General features: G+C 46.7%; 1 non-coding gene across 1 annotated transcript; it reads right to left on the reverse strand.

The window, feature by feature from the left end:
• Positions 1-2,962: 2,962 nt before the first annotated feature.
• LOC118725140 lies at positions 2,963-3,099 on the reverse strand. Its single transcript, XR_004989881.1, has one exon. It is a non-coding gene; the product is annotated as a small nucleolar RNA SNORA43 (small nucleolar RNA).
• Between the last annotated feature and the right edge of the window lie 3,918 nt (positions 3,100-7,017).

Here is a 7,017-nt window from a genome sequence, read left to right on the forward strand (position 1 = left end):
AGGAACTATAATAATCTCTACCTTTCATTGAATGTAGACTGAGTGCTAGGCATTGTGCAAAGTTCTTTGTATACATTATCATTTAATCTTCACAACAACGCTAGGAGGCCAGTATGACCCCTATATTTTAGATGAGAAAAGTGAGACTTGGAGAGTTTAGGTCCCTTGCTAAGGCCTTGCAACCAGTGGGAAAATAACAGATTAGGCTTTGAATACAAGTCTGTCCAACTCCATACCACTATGGCACTGTGCTTTGTCATCCGGGAGTGTTGTTACTGGAACCCCAATGTTTTCTCCTTGAGCCAGCCTGCCTGCAGACGCTGGCCCAGAGAAATGCATTAGCAGGAGTTTGCAGTACAAAAAGAAAAAAAATAGATTAATATTGAGTTGGTCAATACAGATGTGGGGAGTTAATTAATACTCTAAAAATTCAACTCCCACTCTAGCTAGTGTGGCTCAGTTGGTTGTGCGTCTTCCCATGTACCAAAAGGCTGCCAGCTCGATTCCCCATCAGGGTACATACCCAGGTTGCAGGCTTGCTCCCTGGTAGGTGTGGAGGATGCACCTAATACATATTTGGCTCTCACATTGATGTTTCTCTCTCTCCCTCACTATTTCTCTCTGTGTAAAATCAATACATGTATATATATTTAAAAATATATGTATTTTATTGATTTTTTTTACAGAGAGAAAGGGAGAGGGATAGAGAGCTAGAAACATCGATGAAAGACATCGATCAGCTGCTCCTGCACACCCGGGGATGTGCCCGCAACCAATGTACATGCCCTTGACCGGAATCGAACCTGGGACCCCTCAGTCCGAAGGCCAACGCTCTATTCACTGAGCCAAACCGGTTTTGGCAATACATATATTTTTTAAAAAAATCTGACACCCTAATGGAGTGTAGGTTACATATTATGTAGGGCAAGTTTTCAAGATACCATGGGTTAGGGATATTGATTGGTGGGAGGTGAGGTAAGGGTGATAAATTACTTCTTCAGGTCTTAAGGACGGTTATGAGGTCTTTTCCTCTGTCTGGTCTAATGAGAAAATAGCCAGGGGGTGGTTGTGGTTCCACCTTGGGGCCCAGAACTGAAACATAACTTAGGTCAAGATAACTTTAGCCGACCAGAGGTCCGGATCAGGTGACAATTAGTCAGGTCTGGGTCACTGTCTGCTGCTGCATGGGAGGTTGCTGATTATCTGGGGGAAAGGCTAGGTTTCTGAGAGGTACATACATAAAGAGAGATGTGATTTCTAGAGCTAGGATTTAAAACTAAATTTAACCTTGGCCCTGGCCCGGTAGCTCAGTTGGTTAGAACATCATCCCGATATACTATGGTTTGGGGTTTGATCCCCAGACAGGGCAAATACAAGAATCGACCAATGAATGTATAAATAAGTGGAACAACAAATCAATGTTTCCCTCCTTCCTTCCCTCTTGTAAAAAATCAGTAAAACCCCCACAAAAAAGAAATTTAATCACAGACATAGGAGCCCTCAGTTTCAGTATGTAAGGGATACCAATCTGCCCTCAGTCGTAAGTTGAAGGCATAGGCCTGTGTGCCAGCAGACATTGACCATCTCTCAGACAGACAGCTCTCCATCACTACTACCACACCAACACAGTGAAGGAAGCTCAGATAAAGTGATAATTGTGGACTGGAGTGGGCTGGGAAGGCTTCAGGAGGAAGTTGAGTTTTGAGCCAGGTCTTAAAAGATGGATCAGCCCTGGCCCGGTAAGGCTCATTTGTATGGAACATCATCCATACACCAAGAGGTCTGACTCCTGGTCAGGGCGAGTGCACAGGCAATCTATGAATGTTTCTCACTTTGATTATTCCCTCTCCCTCTCCCTTCTTCTTCTCTAATTAATTCAATGAAAATGGAGGGAGGGCACTCCAAGCAGAGGAGGATACAGATGCAAAGAAGAGGAGATGGACATGTATAAGGCATGCGTGGAATGGAAAGTCTGCATTGGGGCCTGACAGAAAATCAAATCTAGGCCGGGACCGGTTTGGCTCAGTGGATGGAGCGTCGGCCTGTGGACTGAAAGGTCTCGGGTTCGATTCCGGTCAAGGGCATGTACCTTCGTTGTGGGCACATCCCCAGTGGGGGGTGTGCAAGAGGCAGCTGGTCGATGTTTCTCTCTCATCGACGTTTTTAACTCTCTGTCCCTCTCAATTCCTCTCTGTGTAAAATCAATAAAATATAAAAAAAAAGAAAAAAAGAAAATCAAATCTAGAAAATCAGATATGGAAGGCCTGAAATGTTCTCAAATCTGCTGTAGGAAGCAAAAAACCTTAATAGGAATATGAATATATTAGGGGCCCTATGCACTAAAATTCATGCCAGCATAGGCCTTCCTTCCCCTGGCTGCTAGCACCGGTTTCCCTCTGGCACCCAGGATCAGGGCCTTTGCTCTGGCCACTGCCTTCTGACTTTGCTCCATCCCTGCCACCCTCCTGTAGCTCCCTCTACCTCTCCCCGCCCCCCTCATAGCAGGTGTCCTGTCCTGCCCAGGCACCTGTGCAAGCGCTACCCAGAGGCCTGGAGCAGCCAGGGCAGGGTGGGACATCTGTATCCTGTCCTGGCCGCCACCATCTTTGTTGCATCAATTTGTGTATTCCCTCCTTATTGGCTGTGGGCACCACCATCTTTGTTATGGAGTGATGGTCAATTTGTATATTCTGTATTAGATAGGGGATATATATATATTGATTTCAGAGAGGAAGGGAGAGGGAGAGAAAGATAGAAACATCAATGATGAGAGAGAATCATTGATCAGCTGCCCCCTGTACCCTCCCCACTGGGTCCGAGCCCACAACTCAGGCCCACACACATGTGCCCTGAAGGGGAATCAAATCGTGATCTCCTGGTTCATAGGTCGACACTCAACCCCTGAGCCACACCAGCCAGGCCCTTAAGAGGATTTTTTTTTTTTTTTTTCTTTTTTTTTCCCGCATGTCAGGCTACAAACCATTCCCAGCGCCCACTGCTCGGGGCGCTGAGCGTAGGAATAGCCGCTTCCTCTGCGCCCTGGCCTGTCAGAGGTGCGGCATGGCAGCCGGGCTGTGGTGCCGGCAGGTCCTGCACCCGCAGGGCAGCCCCCCCTTCCCACCCCCGCCTTAAGAGGATTTTTAATGGAGATGGGAGGGTGGTGGAAGGAGAATATTTGGCATGCTTACAATGATCTTTAGGAAGGCTGCAATGTTCAGGATGGATTGGAATTCATTATTTAAACTAGATCAGATCTGGTTGATATAGGGCTAGAGTAGCAGGAGGGAAAATGGAATAGAAGGAAGTGGATGTGAGAATGTTTTGAAGAAAAACACACACACCAGAAATGCTTGGCAACTAATTGCATTCAGAAAGAGGAAAGGAAAAGGACAAGAATCTGGGATTTGAGGTGTGGGTGGCCAGAAGAATAATGGTGCCTTTGAGATCAGACTGAACTTGCTTTTGGTGACTGTGTGTGGCCTTTCTATGAGGGAGAGCAGGTAGAATGTGGGGCAAAGGAAGAAGGATGAAGAGAAGAGCCTGGGAAGAATGAGTGAGTGAGGGAGAGGGAAATATCAGGGTATCAGAGTCAAGAAAACCAAGGGAAAGAGAGAGGAGGTCTCAAGAAAGTCAGAGGTTACCAAGGCCAGATAGCATAGAAATGGCAAGATAAATCACAACAGGAAAGAGGCCACTGACTTTGAGAAAATCAATATGTTATCCCAAAGTAAATTAGTCTGAGCAGACTTTTTACTCTCAACAAAAATTACCAAACAAACAAGGTGAAGGATACTGGAAAGAGGGTGATGATTCAGAACCAATGCAGCTAATTTTTCCTGAGTACCTTTAATGTGCTCAGGTTCAGGTGATGGCTGGACTCTATCCTGTTGACCAGGCAGGTCTTATCAATATCTTCTTAGAGGGGGAGACTGAAGCTCAAAGAAGTTAATTAACTTTCCCAAGACCACATAATGGGATTAGGATTTCAGACCAGGTCTGCATGGTCGGAAAGCCCTACCGTTTCACACCTTACCTCAGTGCTTGTGCTGAAGTGTACACAGATGGCTCCATAATAATATCAACAGCTACCATTTCATGAGCACTTCCTAGGCACTAAGGACCATACCAAATAGTTTATGTACATTAATTTTATTACATTAATTTTATTTTATGGTACCCTTTGAGGTGGGTATTATTAATTGTACTAGAAGCCTGGTGCACAAAATTTGTGCACTTGGGGGAAGGGAGGGTCCTTCAGCCTAGCCTGCACCATCTTGCAGTCTGGGAGCCCTCAAGGGAAGTCCGACTGATGGCTTAGGGCCTAAACTGGCATAGCTAAGGAGGCCGGAGAGGCTTCTGCCACTGCCACTGTGCTCGCCAGCCATGAACTGGGCTCAGGGCTTCTGGCTGAGCCATGCTCTCTCTATGGGAGCACACTGACCACCAGGGGGCAGCTTTTGCATTGAGCATCTGCCCCCTGGGGGTCAGTGCACATCATTCTGTCATTCGGTTGATTTGCATATTAGCCTTTTATTATATAGTATTCAATAGATGGGTAAATTGAAGCTCAGAGAGGTTAAGAGATGACTAAAGTCACACAGCTAGACAGTGGCTGAAATAAGGTTTGTATGAAGCTGTGTGCTTCTATTGCCTCTCAAGAATTTTTTCTTATTTTTAATCCTCACATGAGGACATATTTTTCATTGATGAGAGAGAGAGAAAGAGAGAGAGAGAGAGAGAGAGAGAGAGAGAGAGAGAGAGAGACAGACAGACAGACATTGATTAGAGAGAAAAATCAATGTGAGAGAAATATCGATGGTTGCCTCCGTATAACCCCAACCAGGGAATGAACCTGCAACCTAGCTATATACCCTAACCAGGAAGCGAACCTGCAACCTTTTGGTGTATGGGATGATGCTCCAACCAACTGAGTCATACCAGCCAGGGCTCAATAACTTCTTAAAGGAAATTTCTATTTGGGACCCCCTAGCTAGGGTGCCGAAGCTTTATAAGTCAGTAATTGTATAAAGCCAGTATCACATGTTTCCTAGGTGATTTTCAGTGGTTCAAATGTTAGGCTTCTGATGGCAGACTCCCTGGATAGCATCAGTATCACTCAAGACTGCTTTGTTGAGTAGCAGGGCTTTCTGTCACATTCCTTATTTCACCCTGGGGATTGAGAACAGTGGTTTTTGAACTTGCTTTTCATCAGGGCTGGAGAAAGCATGCGAGTTCATCCCTTGCCTTCATTGTCAGAAGTGTTTGGCAGAATCAGGCACTTGTGGCTGGCTGGTGCCTCCGCCTGGCAGCCCCAGGGGCTGGCATCACTTTTCCTCACTGAACTCGGGAGAAAGAGGCTGGCCGGGTCGCTAGAGGCATCTGCCTGGCAATGAGACTGAGCTCCCATTCTCTCCCAGCAACCTGAACTGTGGCCTGGGCAAGACCCAGCGAAGGCACTCCTGTGACAGCAGCTCGGGTGGAGAGGAAGCGGGTGTGGAAATTTCCCCTCGGGGTTCTGGGCAGAAATAAGCAGGAGCTCTGTTGACACTGTGATTGGTAGGCTGGAGCCAGGTGGGGGCAATTAGGACAAGTGCTTCTCTTCTGCTTGGTCATTAGTCAAAGGGCCGGAGGGAAAATGTCAGCTCTCCCGATCTGATCTAATTTCCAGCCCCCCTGCTGGATAACTGAGTGATTCTCTCCACTCCTGGTCAGTGGCAGATTCTTCTCAAGGTGAAAGCAATTAGGCCTCCATCTCCTCCTCCCCGACTGTTGGAAAGCAAAGGAAGATGGAAGGGGAGCTGTTCCTGCTTCTTCCAAGGTCAGCCGGGGTGCCCTGGCCTCTTCCATAATTGGCTCCGGGCCCTGCTCTTCCCTCTCACAGGTTGCTGTGATCGCGGCGAAGAGAGCAGTAGCTGCTGCTTTATACTTCTCTTCGGAACAACAGGCAGGACATCTCACATCTCACCCTGCCCTGGGCCTGGAATTCACTGGAACACTGTGAGGGCCGCCGGGGAGCGCACACATGGAGCTGAGCCCTCCCTCCTCTCTCAAATATTCAAAACCAGGCGGGAGGAAACCCTCTGGAAGGTGCGAGAATTCATTTGTTTGGTTGACAGGTAGGCCAAGCCCTCTGCCAGGAGTTCCTGGTCCCTGTCTTCTCGGGGCAGAGGAGAGCACCGGGGCTGCAGGAGGTGGAGGATGGGAGAGGTAATGGGCAGAAAATGACTACAGCGTGACTGTCACAACGAAAGAGGGGAGGATACCATGGGAAGTCAGGGAAGGCTGCTTGGAGGAAGAGGCTTTTGAAAAGATAAAATCTCATGGTAAAATGTTTAAAGGGCAAAAATGGGAAATGGAAGCTTCTGCTTATCCCCTACCACCCTCTCTCATGGTAACAGCTGTTAATACAGTGTTCTGTACTTTCCCAGGAATTTTCCATAGATAGTGAAGAGTAAATAAATCCATAAATATGGCACTCCTTTGAAAAATAATTGGATTGTATCCTGCACTCATTTTGCTGGTTACTTTTTTTCACTTCATAATACATCCAGTGCATTGTTTTATGTCACTCAAGAGAACTTGGCCTTATCCTTGTTTAAGGCTGTGTGTGGTATGGGAAAATGACTTTTAAGAGGTAAAACATGAAGAATGAGTGAGATTAGGAGGGCAGAGAGGTGGTTCTTTAAGGAAGGAAAAACAACAAAGCTCTCCCTAAAAAAATAAAAACAACAAAGATCTCCCTAACTAGACCTCCTAATGTCCCCCTTCCTGCTGTTTTCAGACCACCTCCCTCCCCACACCACCCCGCTGCCACATTTTCCCGTTCTAATTTGCAAAACCAGTCAGTTCCCTTCGTCTTGCCTATCCCTGGAAAGTTTCATTCTTCTCGCCAAAGCAACTTATCGATATTAAGTATTTTCTTAAATAGAGAACCATCTGTCCAGAGAAAAATTGTGCCACTCCCCTAACAGACAGAGGTAGCTGCAGGCAGTTGTGCTTTTAAATAACAGTTAAGAA

The sequence above is a fragment of the Pipistrellus kuhlii genome, unplaced genomic scaffold (assembly GCF_014108245.1).
Source record: "Pipistrellus kuhlii isolate mPipKuh1 unplaced genomic scaffold, mPipKuh1.p scaffold_m20_p_2, whole genome shotgun sequence".
Taxonomy (NCBI): domain Eukaryota; kingdom Metazoa; phylum Chordata; class Mammalia; order Chiroptera; family Vespertilionidae; genus Pipistrellus; species Pipistrellus kuhlii.